The sequence below is a fragment of the Meles meles genome, chromosome X (assembly GCF_922984935.1).
Source record: "Meles meles chromosome X, mMelMel3.1 paternal haplotype, whole genome shotgun sequence".
Taxonomy (NCBI): Eukaryota; Metazoa; Chordata; class Mammalia; order Carnivora; family Mustelidae; genus Meles; species Meles meles.
This window is the reverse complement of record NC_060087.1, coordinates 33,211,390-33,234,446: the sequence shown is the minus strand read 5'-3', so window position 1 is coordinate 33,234,446 and position 23,057 is coordinate 33,211,390. Positions and strand designations below refer to the sequence as shown.

The 23,057-nt window shown below is 40.5% G+C and overlaps 1 protein-coding gene across 1 annotated transcript in view; it reads right to left on the bottom strand.

Moving 5' to 3' along the window:
- PRRG1 (proline rich and Gla domain 1) overlaps window positions 1-22,496 on the bottom strand; it is a 170,183-nt gene extending 147,687 nt beyond the window's left edge. Inside the window, exon 1 of the mRNA XM_045996202.1 lies at window positions 22,406-22,496. The gene's annotated coding sequence lies outside the window, so the exon portion shown is untranslated. The remainder of the gene's footprint in view (window positions 1-22,405) is intronic.
- Between the last annotated feature and the right edge of the window lie 561 nt (window positions 22,497-23,057).

Here is a 23,057-nt window from a genome sequence, read left to right as displayed (position 1 = left end):
TAAAGAAGGAGCCTTCAATGATAAAAGGTTCAATTCAACAGGAAGGCATCATCTCAAATGGGAATGAATCCTACAACAGAATTTCAAATATATAAATCAAGACCAAGAGAATTAAAGAGAGAAATAGACAGGTCTACTTGGGTGGTGTTTGGTTAAGCATCTGACTCTGGTTTGATCTCACAGTCCTGAGATTGAGCCCCATGTTGGGTTCTGCACTCAGCAGGGAGCCTACTTAAGATATTTCTCCCTGTCCCTCTGCCTCTCCCTGCACTTGTATGCAGTCCTTCTCTCTCTGTAAAATAACTATTTTTTTTAAGAGAGGAATAGACAATTCCCCAATCATAGTTGGGGACCTTAACCCCTGCCTCAGCAATAGACTGAACTGGGGGGGGGGGGGGCGCAATCAAAAAAGGCATAGAATTAAAGAACATGACCAGCCACTTTGACCTATATTTATAGAACATACCCAATAATTCCAGAATACATATTCTTTTCAAGTTTACACGGTATACTTACCAGGACAGGCCATATTCTAGGTTAGAAAACAAGTCTCAGTTTTTAGAAAATGAAATCATACGGAGTATGTTCTCTGACCACAATAAAATTAAATTAGAATACACTTTTAAGGGGTCGCCTGGGTGGCTCAGTGAGTTAAGCCTCTGCCTTCGGCTCAGATCATGATCTCTGGGTCCTGGGATCGAGCCCCAGCTTGGGTTTTCTGCTCAGTAGGGAGCCTGCTCCCCCCCCCATCTGCCTGCCTCTCTGCCTACTTGTGATCTCTGTCAAATAACTAATTAAAATCTTAAAAAAAAGAATATATTTTTAGGGCACAAGACAACCCTCAAGTTTATGACTCATCAGGACTCAATAGTAGGTTCTACTCGTGGCTAAGATATATCACACCAAAGGATACAAAACAAAAGCATCAGGAAAAAGATATACTTTGGGTAGAACCCAGAAAGGCTAGACATAAGCTTCTTAGATATGCTTTCTTTCTAGAAGCAAGATAGAGGGACATGTGCAAAATATCTCTGCCCACAAAAGGGCAGAAAGAGCATCTGAGTTTCGGCATTAATGGCTTCTACATAAGGCTGGTCAGGTAGGCATATCCTGCTATGCAACCAGCCGTGGTAACTGAAACTCAGGACCCCAGTAATGAAACCAGGTACACATGATCGATCAATCTGCATGTCCGTACTAAGCAATTCAGACAAACAGGCAGAGCACGGTCTGTTGCTCCTAATGTATAAAACAAAACCAAACGTTAAAACAAAAACATTCAAAGGGCCATATTCCCAGGGGTTGACCAAGAGTCAACCATGATTCCAGGTTCCCTCACAATCATGGAGTTAGCAACCAGCCCCACTGTGTTAGCATTTTCCTCACAAACAGCAATATGAAAACCAGGAAAATCCTACATATTTAGAAAGCAAACAATAAAACTCAAAATAATAATTGGACCAAGAAATAAGTTATAAGAGAAACTGAACAATATTTTGAACTAAGCGGTAATGAAACATCAAAATCTGTGAAATGCAGTTTAAGTAGTGCTTAGAGGGAAATTTATACCCTTAAATGCCTACATTAAAAATAACAATGCAAAACCAAAAGGTATTATGAAAAACTTTCCAAAGATATGTAAGCAGAATTACCCATCATGGTATCTTCTCTTTTTTCCAGATCTGAGGCCAGAATAAAAATGTTTTATAAATGCTTGTAGGGTAAACATTTGGTTTCTTTAGAAACCAAAATACTACAGACTGAAGAAACCACAGGATCTAAGAGCAGAAGGCAACCACCTCCTGAGTAGGAACGTACAATTTTAAGTAGACTGTTCTGAGGAGGCCCAAATACTGTGATTATGTTTTGTTTCCTACCACACTGAGGATTGAGTGGTGTGGATAGACAGGGAGGCAGCCTCAGAGTCTTTGTGGTTCTTCCAGTTGTATCAATAAGACTTCCTAATGAGCGGGTCTCGGTATTTTCCTTGGCCTGCATATGTGAGAAAAGGGTAATTCCATTAGAAAGCCCTGGCTTCTATCCACCTGCAAACTAGGGACCCCATTCTGCCCAGAGACCAGCATAAGGCTCATGGTACATAAAGTAGCTGAGTATTTGTCCAGTGAGGGTTCCAGTGTGTCACACAGTCACACATACCCAAACGAGCAAGACCGTGGCTGATGGGGCCACCAAGTATTACCACCACAGTTACTGGACAGCCTTGCCACACTTCCATAGATTCAGCAGGTAAAGGGACAATGAGCTCAAATGGATTCAGACAACTTATTACTTACAGAGATAGCAAAATCAAAAGCAGCATCGTGTCAATTTCCCTAGTTCCTACATGATGGACATCAAACAGGAGGACCACAATCTAGAAGCGAATGTGTCATGCTGTTGTCAAGGAGCTAACTCTAAAATGAACCCAAGCAGTTTTATAAACTTACAAAAACACCTCAAGTTGTACCCCACAGGGTACAAGGTGGAAAGTCCTGCACTCAGCTGAATCCAGGAGATGGGTGAGAAATGTCCTGATAGTGGTTTCTCACAAGATGCAGTATGAGAAGCTCACAGCAGCTCCTCACCAACTGCTTATCTCCCCTTATTCTGGGAGGCATCACAGGGCGTTTTGCCAAGACTTAAGTCAGATTACCGTCAAACACTGCCCCCGTGGCCTGAATGAAGACATACAAGGCTGCCAAGGTGCTGCACAGAGAAGCTTTTCTACAAAATGCTGAACTTATCCACTTCTCTGGAAACCAGAAGTACAAGAATGATGTTCAATGCCAAGATTTCTGAAGCACTTACTAAGAGAGGACAGAGTATTTCAGCCGGGGCCTAAATTAGTTAAAAAAAAAAATGTCATGGTGAAGTAGGATGAGTGTGGAGTTTTTAACAGAATATTCTCTGCCATCTATCTGTACAGGCTAATGGAGTTAACCACCCCATATACAAGCATCCTTGAAGCAGGGGGTCTGTATGTGGGAGGTATGTGTAGTGCACAAAGAAGGAAGCAGGATACCAGGTGGATGACTACTTCCCTAACCATTCACTCTTGGTCCTACAGGATATTCTCGGGATCTGGTAATACTCTCTGGAATTAATGCTGCTTAAATGCTCGTTACATAGACTAGGGTCAGTCAAAGGTTGTGGTTCAGAAACAACCAGTGCATTATAATCAGAAACATCTACACCAGAGAACCTTAGGCTGGAACCTTAGGCTGTAAACAAACTTGTAACAGAGCTTTCTGAAACAGCATGCCCTCGTCCTGGCCAACTGAGGAACCTACCACAACAAAATGAGTGTGAATTACATTTCTTTACAGATATGAGAAGACAGAAAATGGAAGTTCATACAGCAACTAAGATTTACCTAGACCAAAATGAAAGAAATGCAGAAATTTTGATCTTAAAAAAGTCCATTTTTGGTATTAAAAGAATCTTAAAAGAAACTTTTGATCTTAAAAGAATTGATCTTCCATCAATACTACATAAGGGCTTGAACAAAAAGAATGAAATACTCCTTATGAATTTCTCTTTAATATGACTAAATGTAGGAAGGGAATGTTTAAGATTTTGTTGGCAACATTATACAGAGACAACATTTAACTTAATTAAAGTTGTTTGGAGACAGTTCACATACTGTTTAGAAAACAGGTCCCCGCCAGTGTGTGATGGAGAAAAAAGAAGCGAAACTGCATGCCATTGTAGTAATGTAATAGGAAAAAAAAAATACCACTATCAGCTGAAGTCCAGTAACTGTAGCGCAAGAAGGGGAAACCATGGATAGGTCTGGAGAAGCAGGTAAAAGTTAATAGCACAATGTCACTGGGCAGGCCCTCTGTGAGGACTGGAAGGAAAAATCACCCCCAAAACAATCTATGGTCTATCATCCAGTTAAGAAAGAAACAGACAATGGAAGAAAAATCCACACAAACCTAGTGAGAGTTCTGTGATGTGAAACCACAATGAAAATTCAAAATAATGTAACTGTCCTAATTAAGGGCTACCAACAGACAGTGGGATAAGTTAAACCTGTAATCCAGTATAAGCACTCAAAGTAATTTACCAAGTCATATGACTACTTTAGTCAATTAAGTATTAGATGAAAAATAAGAATTTAATGCCAAGACTTATATTTTAGATAAAATTTGGAAGTCTTGTTATAAATGGTAACTGGAGTACACATTATGCTTGAGGAAAGAAGGTATAATGAGAACAAGGCCCTCCTCCTGCCATCCCTGATTGCATCAGCAAGAAGGAGGAGAAAGTCAAAAGGGCACAGAAAAGCACCAAAAGAGAAAAACTTCTCTGAAGAGGATGATGCAGAGTCCTGTTACCCCCTTAATGTAGAGCCCAGAAGGCTAGGACCAAGACTGCAATTTCTCCGAAGAAATGACCAAGGAAACCCCAAGTGTCACATTCATGTTTATACTCAGGCTGCTTCTTACCCAGAAGTCTGTCTTCTGAATACATGGCCTCCTTCCCTTTTAACAACATGGGACACAAAGAAGTAGCAGACACTAAGTGGAGTGAGTAATGGGTGATGCGGAGAACAAAGGCCAAAGAAAGGTAGACAAAATTAAATCTCCTTACATCTCACAGTCCATTGACAATTACTTGAGACATTCCTCCAAGAACTCACAACTGCTTGAACATTAATGCTTTGCTAGAGGCAAAAAGCAAGCTTACCTAGACAACAGCCAGACCTCCAGGATCCTGTAAGTCTTCTTTAACATATGACAATCCTTTTGGAAACTTCTTTTATTCTCTGCCCCTCCCAACTTAAAAGTATATAATCAATGGCTTGTCACAATCCCAGGGAGCTCTTTCTGCTCACAGGTCCTGTTGATCCCTCCCTCCATCCTCCCTTCAATAAAACCAACTTTTTGCACTGAATCTTTCTTGACCATTTGCTCCCAGAGTCCCACCATCACATCAGTGGGCAGGGGAAAAGTTTTAAGACATGTCAGTTTAAGGTACACTGTCATTTATACAAACCTGGATCTTAACGGAAAAATTCTGACTGGATATCACTGTGGGAACTGTCAGTACACAGAATGAAGCTGAAGTCATGGGCATGGTGGCATCATCCAAGGAAAGGGCATTAACCAAGGAAAGGGCAAAAACAAGGATTAGAGTTTTAAGGACTCAATAAGTAAGAGACCCAGTGAGATTCAGTAGGTAAATGAAGTCTTCTGGAAGTAGAGTTCATCACATGATATGAATATTTTGAGGGATCCAAAGGAAAAAGCATCCATTAAAACACATTTTTACTTCACCAGAAGACTAGACCTAGGACTTAAATACTTACATTCATTATCATCTGTTTTAACAGAAGAGTATGGTAAATAATCTAAGTCAACAATATTTGAATGGATAATCTCATCAAATCAACAAATATTTCTCCAGTACCTACTGCATGCCAGCCATGGTGTTAAGAACAGAGCGATTACCCTTTCTAACTAATTTACCTAGTACCCTCTCATTCATTCATTCATTCAACATTCATTAAGCACTTAATGCTTATTAGACCATTGACGGTTGATGCTTAAAACGCATACACAGTTCGCGTTTGATATACACTTTCTCTTCCTAAACACAGTTTCACAGTGTGCTCACTCTGTAAACTGAGAATGGGAAGAGGCAGCTCAAAAGCATGCTTCATGCAATGAGATCTCCTGAGAAAAGCTCCAAGACTTAGTGTCAGGGAGACCTCGATTAGAGTTCCAGCTCTACCACATATCCCAAAGTGACCTGAGGCATTTAACCTCTCTGAAATGCAGTGTCCTCACTATAAAACTGAGATAAATATCACATACCATACAGGGTAATAAAAATAATGGAAGTAACATATCTGGTACAACACAGAAGGTTACTGTCATTGCTGCTACTGCTCCTGTTGTAATTATTACTATCAAGAAAGATAACCCATGTGGCCAGGAGTTACTTATTATTACTATTATTATTATTATTATTAAAGAACATAAGCCCCGTGGCCAAAAGATGAGAAGAAAAAATAGCTCGGACAATCTTCTGAATAATAAACCCAATATACTCTTGTGAAGAACAGACCAGCCAAGAATGGGTTTGTGTTCTAGAGAAAAAACAAAATCCCACTCTACACAGGATTTGCCCCAGCCCCCTTCATGGTCTTCTGAGGGCCCTGACACTGGCCCTGTTGAAGCAGACTAGAGAATACCCAATATAGATGCAAGGAGTCCAAGAATATTCATCATCCTGACTCTTGGTGTTGGGAACCAGGCAGAGATCAAGTAGATAAAAACAATATAGAAGCTCTGACTCCTGGTTCTAAGGCTGAGATTGTGGCACAGAAACAGCCCTAGTTAAACGGTTAAGAACCAAAATACACCTGAGGAACCTCAGAAAGGTTAGGCATATACAACCCTTGAGAAAGCAAAATAGTTGGGTCCATAACGGTGGATGGGACTTTCAAAAAGCAGTGTGAAGGGGCGCCTGGGTGGCTCAGTGGGTTGAGCCTCTGCCTTCAGCTCAGGTCATGATCTCAGGGTCCCGGGATCGTGCCCCACATGGGGCTCTCTGCTCGGCGCTCCCCACCCCTGCCTGCCTCTCTGCCTACTTGTAATCTCTGTCAAATAAATAAATAAAATCTTAAAAAAAAGATAAAAGCACTCTGAAGTGTGGTGCCCTTCAGTTGGAGGCTTTGAGTATCTGTAGATGGGCAGATTTGAGTTAAAGACTGGTAATAAATGACTGGGTGGACCACCAAAAGAGATATGATTACAGTGTTAGGAAAGAAGTAATCTCAATAGCAATGGGAATGGATTAGTGAACTTTGCAAAGGTCAGTTCTATAAACTGAGTGAACATTCACAGTTTAGAGAATAAAATATAAATATAATGCTAATAATAAATACTAACACCTACCATTTACATTTTAAAGAAATTTTTAGGGGTGCCTCAGCAGGTTAAAACCTCTGCCTTCGGCTCAGGGTCCCAAAGTCCTGGGATGGAGTCCCACATCGGGCTCTCTGCTCATCAGGGAGCCTGCTTCCCTTCCTCTCTCTCTGCCTGCCTCTCTGCCTACTTGTGATCTCTGTCAAATAAATAAACAAAATTTAAAAAAAATAAAATAAAGAAATTTTTAAATTCAAAGAACACATTGATTTTGCAATATAATTAATACTAATGAAACAAAAACATCTGAACACTGACATTTAAAGACTGCTAATGGGGGCGCATGAGAGGCTCAGTTAGTTAAGCACCCAACTCTTGATTGTGGCTCAGGTCATGTTCTCAGAGGTAGTGGGATCAAACCCTACATCATTAGGCTCCGTGCGCAGTGGGGAGTCTGCTTGAGGTTCTCTCTCTCCCTCTCCTTCTGCCCCTCTTCTCTCACCCTACGTGTGTACAATCTCTCTCTCTCAAATAAATAAATCTTTTTAAAAAAATAAAGATTGCTTATGAGCCTAAAGAAGTATTTTTTACTTCTCTATGTAATATTTTCTTGGTTAATCCTAAAGAAAAAAATGAGTGAGATACTCAGGCATGATAAAATTACATGGGAAAATAAATATATCCTTGCCAAAGTCATTATTCTGGTCCCATGAGTAAGACTAACACAGAGAAAGAAACTAGAATTATTCCATTAACTTCCCTTTTTTTCCCCCAATGACAGCAAATTTTAAAACTAGGCATATGTTTCTAACTTTGCCAGCTTTCTCTCTGAAGCAAACATGTCAAAGAGGATTACTGTGGCAAGTTAGTCATATGGATTTTTTTTTTAACAAAACTGGAATGCATAATATTAGAAACCAAACCACAAAGGACAGGCATACTGGAGACAGATTGGAGCAAATACACAGAACATACAGTGCCTTGAACAACAAGACTTTGCCATTCGAAAAGGAAGGGACTAATTACCGAGGACTCCAGAATAACACATATCTTCTAAGACTCAGTTTTGAAAGAAGGGAAAAAATAAAACACAAGGAATTTACTCCAAGTCAGGAATATAAAATATAACACATTTTCCTAAAGAAATCCTGGGTTCTAAATCCTGAGACAATGAACCTACGAACTTTAAACTGTTATTTAAATTATAACCCATTTAACTGCCGAGGCTTTCAAGGAGATAATGAGTGCTATGAAAAACTCATCATTAGTATCTGAATGAGCTTGAAAGTAAGTATACCAGTTATTACCACCCAATAATAGAGAAAGCAAAGCAACCATTGAGCATTTTTAAGAGCTCTTATTATCCCACAAGACAGTGGCACTTTATTTCTCACTTCATGATGCTCAACAATACTCTTTTTTTCTTTCTCAATAACATTCTTGAGAGGGGTACCTGGGGGACTCAGTTAAGAGGCTGACTTGATTTTACCTCAGGTCATGATCTCTGGGTCCTGAAATAGAGCTCTGTGTTGGGCTCTGCACGCAACAGGGAGTTTGCTTGAGATTCTCTCCCTCTGCCTCTGTCCCTACGCCAGCTCACTGCATGCGCTCACACTCTCGCTCTCTAAAATAAATAAATCTTAAAAGAAGCATTCTTCAGAAGTATTTAGTTTTCTATTTTACAAACAGTAAAGCTAGAACACACTCTTTACACAGCAAAGGTGTTCAGTAAATGCTGAATTAAAGTATGACATATATTGTATAAAGCCATTTCTTTAGGAGACTCTAAAAGTCCACTTACGCTGACAATATTATTTGTATAGCTCCCAAGGTTTTCAGGATAACTAAATTAATTTATCATTGTGGGAAGGTATTGCAATACCAAGAGGCTGTCTTCTAAGGCCTGTGAATGGGGTGGGGGGCAAAACATCTGAGTAAATACTTCCTGTCAAAAGCTCAAAATTTTTTTTTACCTTGTCTATTACTCCAATACATACCCAAGTGAGCACACATATATGCACACATGTGTACCAATCTGTCCTTTGGAATTTTGCCTGACCTAAAAATTAGCTACACAAAATGTCAACAAACCTTATCTACAACTAGAAATGCAATGTGAGAAATTTTACAGGACTATATTGCTAATATCTTATTCAAATATTATGTTCAATTTACAATTATATTGGTGAAAATATCTTTTAAATGTGAAATAACTTGTTTCCTCTAAGAACCCCAATTCTGGAAAATGATACTTAGCAAAGGACAGTTTCCCATTTTTCCTACTCCAGCAAAAAATCTATACAGTAAATTACCTGAGGTATTCAAAGTGTATGAAGCAGTTGAAAACAGGATGCACGAGAGACTTATTATTATTCTAAGTAATGTCTACAGAAGAACAACATCGGCATCACATGAAATCTTGTTAAAAAGGCAAACTTCCAGGGTACATTCCAGACCTTCTAAATTAGAATCTACATTTTAACAAAATTCCCAAAGGATGCACATTCACAGCAATGTTTGAGAAGTACCGAACTAATAAATTTACCCCACAAATGTAATGAGCAAAAAAATAAAAATGTATATATATGATCCAATTTATATAAAGGTCAAAACAAGCAAAAAATAACTAATATATGGAGACAATTAGATGGTAAAAGTCTAATGAAAAGCAACAGGGGACTTTAGCTTCCAGACTGGCACACAAGCTCAAAAATCACAACTCTCTGTTAACAAGTATAAAGTTGATCAAACTGAAAATACAACTTTTCTTAAATCCATCAGAGAAGTGAGATGACAGGACAAACCACTGCCCCCACACTGGAAAGACAAGCAGATACAGAGAATCTCAACTTAACCAAGCAGAAGCCCAAGAGCAGAAACCTCAAAGGGAACCAGTGGCAAGGTAGAACAACCTGAACTGAAAGTGATGGAGTGCTGGGTGGGGAATCTAGACAAGTACAAGAGTTAAACCCTTCAGGCGGAAGGGGTCCTGGGGGGCCCATATATCTGTGAGACTTACCTTCAGGGGTTAGAACTGGTTCTCACATTAAATGGTGGGGGGAAATTCCCTTATGCTTCCAGTGCAGGGAGGGGAAAAGGAGTCTTTGAAATATGCCAGAGCACTCTGTTCTTCGTAACAAGGACTTCCCTCAGGAGAACCTATTTTACCAGAGCCTAAAAGAGCCACACCTACTCGGGAGTAGAGAAATACACAATACCAGCCTCCACTAATCATACCACCACCTAAGGGGGAATAAGAACAGCAGCACTGGTGAAGTTCACGGTCCAGGCATTACAGGCTCACCAAACACTGGGACCAAACTATGCGACAAAAGACACACACATTTCCCCTACCACCACACTTACTACAACATTACTAAAGGCCTATTTACAGCAGTTCCTTTTACCCAGTACATCATACTTACTAGTCAACAAAAACTGCAAGGCATATGAAAAGGAAAAAAATCACAGTATGAAGAGACTGAACAAACATCAGAACCAGAGTTAGATATGGCAGGAATGTTAGAATTATCAGACCAGGAACTTTTAAATATTAGGATTAATATGCTATGGGCATTAATGGAAAAAATAAGCAACATGTGAGAATAAATGTAACAGAAGCAGAGAGATGGAAATTCTAAGAAAGAATTTTTTAAAATACTACCAATCAAAAATGCTGTAACAGAAATAAAGAATGCCTTTGATGGATCATTAGTAGATCAGACATGGCTGAGGAAACAGTCTCTAAGCTTGAAAATGGAAGAGGAGAAATTTCCAAAAATTAAAAGGGAAAAAGAGAGGCTTTAAAATAAAAAAAGAGGGCACCTGGGTGGCTGAGTGGGTTAACCCTCTGCCTTTGGCTCAGGTCATGATCTCGGGGGTCCTGGGATCAAGTCCGCATTGGGCTCTCTGCTTGGCGGGGAGCCTGCTTTCCCCTCTCTCTCTGCCTGCCTCTGCCTACTTGTGATCTCTTTCTGTCAAATAAAGAAATAAAATCTTTTAAAAAATAAATAAAATAAAAAAAGAACAAACTAGCCAAGAAAGAAATGTGGGACAAGTATACAAGGTAACATATGCATATTCAGAATACCAGAAAGCAGAAATAGAGAAAGGAACAGAAGCAATATCTGAAGCAATAATGACTGAGAATTTCGCCAATAAATGTCAGATACCAAATCATAGATTCAGGAAGCCCAGAGAACACCAAGCAAGATAAATACTAAAACAAACAAACTCAACTACAAGTAGGCAATCATAGTCAAACTGCAGAAAATCAAAGATAAAAAATATTTAAAGAAACCAGAGGGGAAAAAAACACCTTGGTCATAAAGGAGCAAAGGTAAAAATTACAACCCACTTCCCCTCAGGAACCACACAAGCAAGAAGGGAGTGAAGTATGTACAGTGTTGGAAGAAAAAAAATCCACACACACAGAATTTTGTACCCTGAAAAATAATCTTTTGAAAAGGATGGAGAAATAGACTTTCTCAACAAACAAAAATTGAGGGAATTTTTTGCCAAGTACAACTGCCTGGCAAGATATGTTAGAAGTTTAGAGAGAAGGAAAATAATAGAGGTCAGATCTACATAAAAAAAGAAAGAGCATCAAAAAATGAATAGCTAAAGGTAACACGTTAAAACTTTCCTTATTTGGGGGGTGCCTGGGTGGCTCAGTGGGTTAAGCCTCTGCTTTTGGCTCAGGTCATGATCTCAGGGTCCTGAGATCGAGCCCCACATCAGGCTCTCTGCTTGGCGGGGAGTCTGCTTCCCCCTCGCTCTCTGCCTGCCTCTCTGCCTACTTGTGATCTCTCTGTCAAATAAATAAATAAAATAAAATTAAAAAACAAAAAAAACCTTTTCTTATTCTTAATTGACCTAAAGAATTACAGTTTGAAAAAAAATAAAAGAGAACAGTTTGTTCTAAACAGCAACAATGTATTCAATTATGACTGGTTATATTTTTCATATACTTATGTCGAACTGATATGAATGACAACAATGATACAAGGAGAGGAAAGAGGAATTTGAAATATTTTGTTATTATAAGGTACTTGCATTACCCATGAATGGTACAGTATCATTCAAAAGCGGAATTGGAGGGGCACCTGGGTGGCTCAGTGTGTTAAAGCCTCTGCCTTCGGCTCAGGTCATGATCTCAGGGTCCTAGGATTGAGCCCCACATTGGGCTCTCTGCTCAGCGGAGAGCCTGCTTCCTCCTCTCTCTCTCTGCCTGCCTCTCTGCCTACTTGTGATCTCTGTCAAATAAACAAATAAAATATTTTTTAAAAAAAGCAGAATTGGATTAGTTGGAAAAAATGCATTTTGCAAATTCTAGGGCAACCACTAAAAAAGTTTTTTAAAAGATGCATCATTAATATGGTAGAAAATGAGAGAAAATGAAATCATATAAAATACTCAGTTAAGGGGCACCTGGGTGGCTCAGTGGGTTAAAACCTCTGCCTTCAGCTCAGGTCATGATCCCTGGGTGCTGGGATCGAGCCCCACATTGGGCTCTCTTCTCAGCAAGGAGCCTGCTTCCACCTCTCTCTCTATCTGCCTGCCTCTCTGCCTACTTGTGATTGCTGCCTGTCAAATAAATAAATAAAATCTTTTTTTTAAAATGCTCAGTTAAAACCACAAAAGGCAGAAACAACATGGAAGACAAAAACAAAGAACAAGGGCAACGAACAGAAAACAGTAACAAATATAGTAGATATTACCCCAACAACGATCTAAATACACCAATTAAAAGAGAATGTCAGAGCTGGTTGAAAAAACAAAAACCCAATTATATGTTGTATACAAGAAAAACATTTTAAGTATAAAGAGCTATACAGATAAAAAGTAAAGGGATGGAGAAAGATATACCATGTTATTAACTAATCAAAAGAAAGCAGAAGTAGCTTATATGAATTTCAGATGCAGCAGACGTCTGGGCAAGGAAAGTTATCAGAGATAAAAAAAGATCATTACATAATGATATAGGGGCCAATTCTTTAAGAAGACATAATAATTCTTAATGTGTATGCATATAATAATGAAACGTCAACATATATGAGGCAAAAACGAATACAACTGTTACGGAGAAAGGGAATAATCCCCTATTACAGCTGCAGACTTTAACACCCCTCTAACAGAGATGGATAGATTCAGCAGGTAGAAATTCAGTAAATACATCATTAAAAAGCACTATCAACCAACTGGATGTAACTGGTATCTACAGACTACTTCATCCTACAAAGTGCACATAGATGATATTCTCTCTCTCTCTCTCTCTCTCTCTTTTTCTCTCTCCCTCTACCCTCGCCCTGCTCGCTCACATGCTCTCTTACTCTAATAAATCTTTATTTTTTTTAAAGATGTTATTTATTTGACAAAGAGACAGAGACAGCAAGAGAGGGAACACAAGCAGGGGGAGTGGGAGAGGGAGAAGCAGGCTCCCCGCTGAGCAGGGAGCCTGATGCAGGGCTTGATACCAGGGCTGGGATCATGACCTGAACCAGAAGGCAGATGCTTAATGACTGAGCCACCCAGGAGCCCCTCAATTAAATTTTTAAAAAATATTTTGAACTAAATGAAATTAAAATACAACTTATCAAATACTATGGGATGCAATGAAAGCAGTGCTTAGGGGGAAATTTATAGCACTGAATGCATATATCTGAAAAGAAGAAAGATCTAAAATCAACAATCTAAGCTTCTACCTCAGAGAACTAGAAAAAGAGCAAATTAAAAGGAAATAAAAATTAGAGTATCAATGAAATTAAAAACAAGAAATCAATAAAGAAAATAAAACCAAAACCTGATTCTTTGAAAAGATTCATAGAATTGATAAAACACTAGCCATGCTAAGAGAAGAAACAAATTACAGTATTAGAAATGAAAGCAGAGACATCACTATAGACGACATGGCTATTAAAGGGTTAATAAAGGATTATTATGAATAAATCTATGCCTACAAATTTGATAGCCTCAACGAAATGAAGCAATTCCTTGAAAGAGACAATCTGCCAAAACTCACAGAAGAAAATTTTAAAAAGATGATATGAATAGGTCTATATCAAAGAAATTGAATCAATAATTAACAACCTTCCAAAATAGAACGTGATGGGCCCCAGTTGGGCTTACCCATGAACTATATCAAATACTGAATGCAAGATTATACCAATTTTCTACTGTCTTCCAGAAGACAGAATCCAAGGGAATACTTACTAACTCATGAGGCCAGAATTACCCTAATACCAAACCAGACAAAGACATTACAAGAAAACTACAGACCAATACCTCTCATGAACATAACACACAAAAATCCTCAACAAAATATTAGTAAATCAAATCCAATAATGAGTAAAAAGAATTATAAGCCATAACCAAGTGAGATTTCTCAGGTATGCAAGGTTGTTTCAACAGTCGAAGACCAATTAATGTAATCCACCACATCAACAGACTAAAAAAGAAAAATCATCAAATGATGCCAGAAAAGGGGTGCCTGGGTAGCTCAGTCATTAAGTGTCTACCTTTGGCTCGGTCATTAAGCATCTGCCTCGGCTCAAGTCCTGATGCCAGGGTCCTGGGATCGGGCCCCTCATTGGGCTCCCTGCTCTGCAGAAAGCCTACTTTCCCTCTCCTAGTCCCCCTGCTTGTGTTCCCTCTCTCACTGTGTCTGTCAAATAAACAAAATCTTAAAAAAAAAAGAAAAAGATGCCAGAGAAGGACTTGACAAAATTCAAAACTCATTCATGATTTAAAAAAAAAAAAAAACCCTCAGCAAATTAGGAATAGAGAAGTTGTCGATTTGTTAAGAACATCTACGAAAATCCTAAGCTAACATCATACTTAATAGTAAGAAACTCAAAATTTTCTCCCTGTCAGGACGAACAAGGCAACAAAGTCCCCTCACCACTCCTTTTCCATATTATATTTGAATATAATGCAATAGCTAATGCAATAGGACAAGAAAAGTAAATAAAAGTTATAGAAGACTGGGAAATAAACCAAACTGTTTCCAGATGACATTATCATCAATGTAGAAAATCTGAAAGAATCAACAAAAAAATTCCTAGAATAAGCAATTACTGCAATGTTGTATAAGATTAACAAAATCAAAAATTAATTGATTTCCTATATACCACCAATAAATCAGTGGAATTTGAAATTAAAAATACATTACTGGGCGCCTGGGTGGCTCAGTGGGTTAAGCCTCTGCCTTCAGCTCAGGACATGATCTCGGGGTTCTGGGATTGACAGTCCCACATCGGGCTCTCTGCTCAGCAGGGAGCCTGCTTCCCCCTCTCTCTCTGCCTGTCTCTCTGTCTACTTGTGATCTCTCTCTCTCTGTCAAATAAATAAAATATTTTTAAAAAATACATTACTATTTACATTAGCACCCCAAAATGAATTATGTGTAAATCTAACAGTATATGAAGTATTTAAGAAAAACTACAAAATTGTGATGAAAAATATCAAAGAACTAAATAAATGGGGAAATAGTCCCTGTTCATGAATAGAAGGACTCAATATTGTCAGGATGTCAGCTCTTCTCAAGTTGACCCATAGATTCAACACAATCCCAATAAAAATTCAGTCAGTTATTTTGTAGATATTGACAAACCTATTCAAAATTTATATAGAGAGGCAAAAGACCTAGAACTGCCAACTCAATACTGAAGGAGAACAAAGTCAGAAGACTGACACTACCCTAATTACATATTTATTATAAAGGTACATTAATCAATACAGTGTGGTATTGGAAAAGATTACTAAGACATTAATGGAACAGAAAAAAGAGCCCAGAAAGAGACCCACATAAATACAGTCAACTGATTGTTGACAAAGGAGCAAAGGCAATACAATGGAGCAAAGACAGTCCTTTCACCAAATGTGCTGGAACAACTTACAAAAAAGAATCTAAACATAGACCTTATACCCTTCAAAAATTTTAACTCAAAATGGGTCGTAGGCTACATATAATGCAAAACTATAAAACTTCTGGAATATAACACAGGTGAAAGCCTAACTGACCTTGTGCATGGTGATGACTTTTAGACACAGCACTAAAGACATAATCTGTGGAAGAAATAACTTATAAGCTAGATTTAATTAAAATTAAATATTTCTGGGGCACCTGGGTGGCTCAGTCAGTTAAATGTCTGCCTTCAGCTCAGGTCATGATCCTGGTGTCTTGGGATCAAGTCCGATGTTGGCTCCCTGCTCAGTAGGGAGTCTGCTTATCCCTCTACCCTTTTGCCTGCTCGTGATCATTCTCTTGCTCTCTCACTCTCTCTCTAATACATAAATAAAATCTTTTTTTAAGAAATTTAAAACTTCCTCTCTATAAGAAGCAATGTCAAAAGAATGAGAGGACAAGCCACAGAGAGAAAAAAAGACATGTAATGGTGTGTTATCCAAAATATATAAGGAATTCTTGAAACGATAAGAAAATGAACAACCTGATTTGAAAAATGGGCAAAGGACCTGAAAAGATACCTCATCAAAGAAGATATACACATAGCAAGTAAACATATGAGAAGATGTTTAATATCATCTCATTAGTGAATTCCAAACTAAAACGAGATACCACTACACACCTATTTGAATGGCCAAGATCCAAAACAACAACAAAACTAAATGCTGGTGGAGATGTGGAGCAACAGGAATTCTCAGTACAAGTGAGAATGCAAAATGGTATAGCCACTTTGAAAAAGTCTGCCTGTTTCTTAAAAAAGCAAACATACTCTTACCATATGATCTAGCAGTTATGCTTAGCATTTTTCCAAAAGAGTTTAAAAAAACTCATGTCCACACAAAAACCTGCGCATAGATGTTTATAGCATCTTTATTCACAAGTGTCAAAATTTGGAAGTAACCAAGATGCCCTTTAGTAGGTTAATGTATAAATAAATTGTGGTACATCCAGACAATGGAATATTAATCAGTGCTAAAAAGAAATGAGCTATCAAGCCATGCAAAGATATGGAGAAATCTTAAATGCATATTGCTAAGTGAAAGAAGTCAATCTGAAAAAGCTACATACTATGATCCCAATGATATGACTGACATTACAGAAAAGACAAAATTATAGAGACAGTCAAAAATTCAGTGGTTGTGGGGGTTGGGTGGGGGGGGTGGAGAGAGAGATAATTGGACACAGGATTTTTTTTTAATTTATTTATTTGACAGAGAGAGAGATCACAAGTAGGCAGAGAGGCAGGCACAGAGAGAGGAGGAAGCAGGCTCCCTGTGGAGCAGAGAGCCTGATGTGGGGCTCAATCCTAGGACCCTGAGATCATGACCTGAGCCGAAGGCAGCGGCTTAATCCACTGAGCCACCCAGGCGCCCCTGGACACAGGATTTTTTTAAGAGTCTGTTTATCTATTTGAGAGAGAGTGTACAAGCACACACAAGTTGGGGGGGGAGGGAGAAGGAAAGAAGGAGAAGCAGACTCTCCTCCATTGAGCAGGAAGCCAGATGTGGGGCTTAATTCCAGAACCTGAAGATCATGACCTGAGCCGAAGGCAGACACTTAAAAAGAGACTGAGCCATGTAGGCACCCCAGAACACAGGATTATTTAGGGCAATAAATCTATTTTGTAAGACACCACAATAGCAGATACAGGTCATTAAGTGTTTGTCAAAAAAAAGTGTTTGTACACAAAGTGTACAACACCAAGAGTGAACCTTAATTTAAACTATGGACTTGAGGTAATAAAAATGTGTCAGTGTAAGTTCAAATGTACCACTGTGTTATAAGATGATCACAATGGTGGAGGTTGTGTTGGTGGAAAGCAGGCATATGGAACTCTCTGTACTTCTCAATTTTGCTGTGAACCTAAAATCCTCTAAAAATAGTTCATTAATATTTTTTAAAGCAAAGGAATGACCTCTTCTCTTCCCTTGTAAAGATCTGATCCATTCCCAGAGCTTCCTGCCCACCCATACTTCTCTCCTGAATTCTACCCAGATTTCAAAGTCATCTTGAACTCAGCAAGTTTAGTACTGAATTCTTGATCCTCCTCTCAAATATTCTCCTCCTGCAATCTTTCATATCTCACTAAATGGCTACTCTATCCTTCCAGTTGCTCAGACCAAAACACTTGACATCATCCTTGACTCATCCTTTGTCAAACTCCCCGGCAAATTCTACTTCAATTAGGTGAACATTCCTGTGATTATTGTGCAAGCTGATGTTTGAGAACCATTGTACAAAGCCACCTGTTTTAGATATATAGGAGGAATCTACAAATACAGGACTAAGAGTTTGAACAGAGTAGGAAATGTCAATACATTCACATTTTGAAAGTAAGTGCTACTGAGGCACCTGGGTGGCTCAGTGGGTTAAAGCCTCTGCCTTCAGCTCAGGTTATGATCCTGGGGTCCTGGGATCAAGCCCCACATCGGGCTCTCTGCTCAGCAGGGAGCCTGCTTCCTCCTCTCTCTCTGCCTGCCTCTCTGCCTACTTGTGATCTCTCTCTCTGTGTCAAATAAATAAATAAAATCTTTAGAAAAAAAATTAACTGCTACTGAAATTACATTCCTTATTAGAAATGGCAATTACCAATAATAGCTACCATTTTTAGGGCAATTAGTATGTGCTAAATATTATAAGCAGTAAATATACCTGATCTCACTTTTGAGGTAAATATTATACTCATTACTTTTATAAATGAAGAAACTGATACTTTAAAAAGTTCAACAAATGCCTCCAAATTCCATGCCCTTGACCACCATATTATTGTCTCCTATATAGACTGGGAAAGAGTCTTGGACAGAACCCTAAGAAGATGACTCAGAGGAAGTAGCTGTCAAAGAATGAGAGTAAAAAATCAGAAATATGAAGAGGAAGTCTAGATGAGGGAAGTTTAAGAAGGAAGCCTTAACCACAATGGTCTGGAATATCTTTTTCAGTAAGTGAATCTAAAGACCACAGAGGATGTATGTAGAATTTCTTAAAAAAGAAGTTTTATGGACTATTCATCCTCGCTGAGACCCAAGTTTTTCTCATAAAAACCAGGCACTAACTTGGCGTTTTGGCGTGAACAATGGTTAACATTCTTTTCTTTTTTTTTTTTTTTTAAGTGATGTGGAGGGGGTGATTGGGTGGCCCAGTCAGTTAAGCATCTGCCTCCAGCTTAGGTCATGGTCCCAGGTCTACAGATCGAGTCCCACATCGGGCTCCTGCTCAGTGGAGAGCCTGCTTCTCCCTCTCCCTCTGCCTGCTGCTTCCCCTGCTTGAGCTGTCAATTAACTAAATAAAAATTTTTTAAAGAGAGAGAAAGGGGGCGCCTGGGTGGCTCAGTGGATTAAGCCGCTGCCTTCGGCTCAGGTCATGATCTCAGGGTCCTGGGATCGAGCCCCGCATCAGGCTCTCTGCTCCACAGGGAGCCTGCTTCCTCCTCTCTCTCTGCCTGCCTCTCTGCCTACTTGTGATCTTTCTCTGTCAAATAAATAAATAAAATCTTTAAAAAAAAAAAAATAAAGAGAGAGAAAGAAAAGAGAGAGAGAGAGAGAGACATGGGGGAAAAGTGCTTTTATATTTAGGTAGAGAGGGGATAAATTGAGAGGAGAAAACGTAAGTTACTAATAGCCCAAAGTAGTTCTCTGCTTTGCTGGCACAGGCAGACTAACCAAGAAGCCAATCCTGACTCATTTTTAGACTAAAATGAGTTCTACTCACTTATAGATTGAGTGATCATTTGCTCATGATATTTTCTCCAGTTGGTAAAACCACTGAAGAGACGAAAGCTAGGTGTTGGGGTAATGAGTTTGAGTGGTAAGGAGCAAAGGGAAAATAATTCCCTTCATGAGCCAAAGGTGACTCTAAAGCCAATGATGCTGGTAGAGTTAGGACAGAAGTCAGAGATAAGGCTGCAGAAATTGGCCAAGCCTATGGGGCACACTAGAACATAAAGAGGCCCATTAGGGGCACCTGGGTGGCTCAGTGGGTTAAATCCTCTGCCTTAGGCTCAGGTCATGATCCCAGGGTCCTGGGATTGAGGCCCCGCATCGGGCTCTCTGCTCAGCAGGGAGCCTGCTTCCTCCTCTCTCTCTGCCTGCTTGTAATCTGTCAAATAAATAAATAAAATTTTTTAAAAAGAGGCCCATTAGCCAAGTGCTGAAACCACCTTAAGATTTAGGAGTATCATGCAACTAATTAGTCTCTTTAATTGGTCTAATATGTTACAGTTTCTTTAATTGTATTAGCCTTCCAAGGATACCATCTGGCCAACTTGATTCACTTGTAAATTCCTAAATTCCATCAGCGCCTTAGTGCTGGTCTACAAATGATTAATCTTCTGTTTCACGTTAACTTTTCACTAGTTTCAGAATCAGAAGTTGACCTGTTTTAAAATTTGGCCTTTTCATGACACCTTGTCTACATATGCAAAGATTTTGCATCTTTTTTTTTTTTTTTGCACCTCTTTTAGAAGGATAAACCAGACTAATACATGGGAACTTATTTCCATACTTTTTCTAATCCACGTTCCAAATAATGTTGTTCAAATATGATATATAGGGGCGCCTGGGTGGCTCAGTGGGTTAAGCCTCTGCCTTCGGCTCAGGTCATGATCTCAGGGTCCTGGGATCGAGCCCCGCATCGGGCTCTCTGCTGGGCAGGGAGCCTGCTTCCCCCTCCTCTCTGCCTGCCTCTCTGCCTACTTGTGATCTCTCTCTCTCTCTCTCTGTCAAAAAATAGATAAAATCTTAAAAAAATATATGATATATAATTTCAGCATTCTGAATTTCTTCTATTACCTCATGAACTATTATTTATAGTTCATTTATTTTAAGTGCATTTATTAGGCATTTAGTACATACCCAGCAGCCCTAGGTATTGGGGTAACACAGAAGACTGAGGTTGCAAGAGAAAAATAAGACCAGTGGTACCAGTTTAACAGAAAAGAGGGTGATTCATTCTGGGGGAGATGGCAAATTTTTCCAAGACAAACAGGCTGAATCTGAAAGGATGAATAGGGGTTCATTAGGCACTAGAAAAGGGAAAAGGTATTACTAACACCTCTCTCCCCCAAACTGGTAATGTTCATGGCATTTAACTTAAAATGACAGGAAAAGAGTAAAATGACAACACAAGAAGAAATCCTATTCACTTCGTGGGGCAGGGGGGAGGATTGTGCCTTTAATTAAACACACTTCAGATTTGAAAAGTTAAATGTTTATAAAACAGGATTCACAATCAAGGGAAAGGGGTGGAGGAGGAAGAAGTTGTTGTATTCAGTTAAAACAGATGAGTAAAAAAAACAACATTTATGCTTCAAAACACATATGCCGCCTTTCCTAAAGTTCCTAATTTTGCAGATGAAAGCCCTGGAACTTGATCCAATATTACAGTTCTTTGCCCCAATGTTTTATACTCCCGATATCATTTTTAAAGGTTCTAAAGTGAGTCTACCCAAGAACTTGGCAGCACCTCCACACACGCATCCAATAATCCCCTCTTGACCGACCCAATCAACAGCACCCTAATCAACTTTGCACTTAGCCCACTTGCGCACCTTCTCGCCCTTCAAAATCTGGCTTTATTTATACTACGACTATCAGAAGGTAGTAATTTAGCTCTAAGTTTTGACGCCCCGCCTCTTCACCCTTTCGTTCAATTATTTCCTCTTCAATTTCATTAGTTTCGCTTTTCTACTGAAGGGACACTTAAAAAATACATCAACAGCACAATTATAAAAACCAATGGCTGCAGCCAGAGTCCGAACACACACACTGATTTCCAATCATATCCCTCTCGAGGCTGTTCCTACCACTGATCGAAATCAGCGGACCAGGAAGAAAGAAAAAGCTGAGGCAGGAAGGTTATTCCCTTCCTTCCACTCCCTCCACGCCTGCCCCCGCCCCCCAGGGCCACACTGCGACCTCGTACGCTCCCCCCTCCACCGACCCGCCCCCGCTGTCACCCTCCATTGCCTAGAAAACAGTCATAGCCTTTGTTAAAATGTCCATGAGCACAATGTACCAGAAGACGGACACATTCCCGGGGGCGGGGTGAAGGAAAGTCACACGAACGCCACACCCTCTTTGGCATTAGCCCGGGGTGAAAGCCCACCTTTCCCAAATCCTCTCCCCCCACGACAAGGAATGTTCCTGGCAACTCCGCACTCTAAGACCGCAGCGCCGGGGAAGGGATGGGCCCCGGACGACGCTCAGGGGCACCCGGCGGGGGATACTGAACTTGAAGCTGGGACACCCTCCAGCGCCCTTGGCGAGCCTCCCGGTCCTGCCAAGCCTGAGTAAGGACTTCCAGTATCCGGAGCCCTTCCCTTCTATTTTCCTCCTTACACAAACGCTCACCCACACCCGCCACCACGCACTCCGCTCCGCACGCGGCCGGGGCTGGACACTCTTAAGCAGTGCGGCCAACTCCCCTGCCTCACGTCCGACCAGTGCCTACTCACGGGACTGATGACTCCCCGGGGCACACACCCGCGCAATCCCCGAACCCTCCCGGGATGTTTGGCGGGAACCAGGTTCTCCGGCCACCAGCCCCACGAGCCCACCTCACTCACCGCGCGTTCCGCGCCACTACTCCGCGCTCTGCAAGCTGCCAGCCGCGCCTGCGCGCTCCCACCTCCGACGAACCTAGTAGGAGCCTGGAGCCAGGAGCGGATGGGAAGGGTGGTGGGAAGCGGAGGGGGCGGGGCCCGGGCGGTGTTAGGAGAGGAGGGGCGTGGCCAGGCGGGGTGGGAAACCGAGGGGCGGAGCCTCCGCCGCCTTAGTCCGGAAAACCTAGTGCTCTGGGCACACGGCTGGAGTTTTCCACTCTCGAGGTCTGTTGATAACGTTGTCAGAGAAGTTTTCTGGTCCCCTCGGTGCACCCTCACACTTATCCTCGAGAAAGCCCGCTTGGCGTGGAACCAAGCTAGCCAGTCCCCGGGAGTCACAACGCCTCTCCTTGGAGTCACCCTAGATCCTCCCTAGCTAGCCTTTCACTCTTTTGCACGCCTATTTCCCCACGTACTATTCCCCCACCTCTACCCTCCGCGCATTTTTCCTTCTCTCACGCGCAATCCTCAGCCCTCCAGAGGTGAGGGGTTGGACATTTCTCACCCACATACCGTCTATGCAGCGTATCCTGGTTAACGTGTCTCTCTGATGTGTGCTAACCCTGAACGCATTGGTTTTCCTGAGAACAAACTGCTTTTGTTTCTGCACTTTTGG